General features: G+C 40.6%; 1 non-coding gene across 1 annotated transcript; it reads right to left on the bottom strand.

Annotated features, from left to right (window-relative positions):
* Positions 1-1,583: 1,583 nt before the first annotated feature.
* LOC142431155 (U1 spliceosomal RNA) lies at positions 1,584-1,748 on the bottom strand. Its single transcript, XR_012780714.1, has one exon. It is a non-coding gene; the product is annotated as a U1 spliceosomal RNA (small nuclear RNA).
* Between the last annotated feature and the right edge of the window lie 1,344 nt (positions 1,749-3,092).

The raw sequence follows: 3,092 nt of genomic DNA, 5'->3' as shown, positions 1-3,092 counted from the left end.
CAAGGGTAATAAATGTTTCTACCTCACAGAAAGAGTAAATAAGATGAAATTCTCATTTTTCTGAATACATCAATCCCATTTGATCATGTCCTTTGTGCGCAGTTCGTTTTTAGTCTGTGTAGCATTGTGGCATCTCAAATTTAATTTAACTTTTTGAAGGTTTTCATGTGTCATTTTATATTGAAAACTGAACTTAGTATTTTTTCAGTCACACAAGCAATCAACATTTTTTAACACATTGCTATAGATTGTCCAGCTGAAGTGTACAGGACACGTTGTTCTGGAAATGGAGTGTTGTATGAAAGTTTCCTCCATCATTGAAGAGGAGACCGTGGGACTAAACGCTCTGCAGAGCACACTGGTCTGCAAACAGAGTGAGAAGACTAAAGAGATGCTCGCATTCTAATAGAAAGTAAGTCAGTGCAGCAGTGAATAAAGCAAACATAACAACAATTCGTTTATTTAAAAATATAATGAAAGTAGTACCTGAAGGGAGATGCCTGAGTACAATCTGTCAATTTTTAAAGACAAAATGAAGATTACTTATGATACATAAGCAGTATCATAAAAAGCAAAATTGTCATTATCCAAAACAGTTGACTAAGACTAGAATTCAGAATACTGAGCATCTGAAAAGAGGCATGAGAGTAATATCATTTAGGGAGAATCCAGACTGCATCCTACTTGAGCATGACTGGGAAGTTCCTTGCTCCTGGACCCAACTCCTCCAGGCACACCTAGGTCAGTCTCTCTAGACCTACATTGTGAATTACTTGTTTGGCATATAGTCCATTCTGTGTAATGTGTGAATGAAGTCAACGCCAATATTAATTCAGAACACTTCTTATTAGGTAGTTGCCATTGTCATAGTTAACTTTACTTCCAAAACTGGAGGAAACATTAACCTTAATATAGATGGTGACACATTGTTTTTGTGTGTGTGGAGACCATTTTGACTCAAGGTCACTCTTTACTACTGACTAGAACTGGACGCAGATGGTTCTCTGGACTGTAATCTGTGTGGACACAGCTGGTCAATTTTTGTGTGCACGGGGACCAGGTGAAGGGTGGTAATGTCTCACCTTTCAAATAGCCTACATGATTTTAAAATTTGAGTCACAGGGATTTCTATTTTGTAACCTGCAAATATAGGGAAAACCCCAAATTTTTAAAAAATATATTTTATTAACATGCAAGTATTTTTTGATTGTAAGCAACTGTTTTCCCTTCTCAACCCCATCACCCTCCTAACTAGGGCTGAGAAGTTTTAACCTCACGTCTGAGCTACAAGCAGGAATAACGGATGAGCATGCTTTCTGTGACTTTCCTAAAAATGACTTCATTATTTTCAGCTTTTTGTGCACTATACACTTGTCTTACATTTATATTTATTCTCAAGCAAAAGGAATGGTGTAATAGATTTCAGCAGATAAGGAGTGGTATGACTAGCAAACGAGTAATTATGAAGGTGTTTGTTAAGAGAAAGTGTGTTCACTTTCTGTGGAAAACAGAATTGTCCATCCTAGATTGAAGATGGCAAAATAAATTAAGAAATAAAAATACTTATGTTATCTTTTTTTTTTCAGGGGAGAGCGTGAACGCAGTCCCCCACTACCACAAATTATGCAGTCAAGTTTCCCACATTTGGGTAAAATCGCAGGGGTCAGCACATCTGGAGTGCAATGGATAAGCCTCGCCCTGGGAAAACCACCTTCGTGATCATGGTATCTCCCCTGCCAGGTAAGTATTACTTATGTTATCTTCTGAGTGAAAAAAAACAACATTCATGGCAAAATGTACGATAAATATAAAAGTTATCACACTATGTTGAGAAATGCCCATCAATGTAGCCAATAGAAGAAATATATCCCAACAATCTATGTGTATGCTAAGAAAAAAAATAAGACCACATTATCTTTGTGAAAATCTATCAAGAGTCTGTCAGGCCAGAGAATGACTCCCTCATTTCAGAAAACTGCAGTGTCAAAAAGGGCCAGGGAATCCAACTGCCGGTTTATTTATATGGTGAACATCACATTTTCTATATTTTCCAGAGATTAAGTTGAAACTAAGAAAAAAACCCTGCAGATCACACGACAGAATTTCGTAAGAACGACCACTTCCATGCAAATACCTTTTACAGGAGTAGTTCAAGCCTGCCTGAGAAGATCACTTTGGGTCGCAATCAACTGGATGGCGGTGAGAGTTTCTTGTTACAATTTAGGAGACACTAGTACACTTCATGCGGTTGTAAATAGCGATCCCTCAGAACCTTTGAGAGCGTTGGGAACAAAAGGAACTGAAGTCAAAGTAGAAAGCTGCATCTGAGCACAGCCTTGCACCTGCTCCTGCTCCTGGACCTGTGCTGTTAGTGCTGAGCGCCCCCTGCTGGTCCCAGGACCCAGGCTGTCCTGCAGGATAGTGTATGTGAGGGCCACCCTGACTTCCCTGTCTGTGTCCACCTGCACTGTAACACACGAATGTGTCCTCAGTGCCCTCAGAGGTCAGAGGTAGGGAGAACTGCTTTTTGGAAGAGTCAAGGTCACTACCACAGTAACCAATAGTAGGAGATCTCCATACACCATGGGTTCTCCTTGGGTGCTGCCTGATCCGATTCCAATTATCCTCTCTCTGACACTGACCACATGGTACAACCAGCACCTTCAGGAGAAAAATGGGAAGGAAGGAGATAGACATTTCTGAACTGAGTCGCCCTGACTCAGCAGGCTCCGGAGTCTCCTCCTGGTAAGGCCACTTTTACCCAGGAAACTATACCAAGCATTTTCATGAGTGTAACTGACCAGTCAAAGGTTGGGACCCATGAGCACTTTGCTCATGTCAAAGCACCAGGGTTCCACCTGGAGATTTCTACAAAGCTGTTTCCCAAATCAAGTTGAATGCAGGCAGGTGAGTCAAGTAAGAAAGGAAGCAAATGAATATACACGGATATCATCTCTACTTATTGGGGAAATTTTCTAGCAATATTGGGAATGTCTTTCGTAAGAAAAAGGCCAGGAAATTTGACCTGAGGATTTTCCTATTACGACAACGCACCCGCTCATTCTTCAAGGGCAGCAAGGGCTGAACACAGC

Source organism: Tenrec ecaudatus, chromosome 17, assembly GCF_050624435.1.
Source record: "Tenrec ecaudatus isolate mTenEca1 chromosome 17, mTenEca1.hap1, whole genome shotgun sequence".
NCBI classification, from domain to species: Eukaryota; Metazoa; Chordata; class Mammalia; order Afrosoricida; family Tenrecidae; genus Tenrec; species Tenrec ecaudatus.
This window is presented reverse-complemented; position numbering and strand designations above follow the sequence as displayed.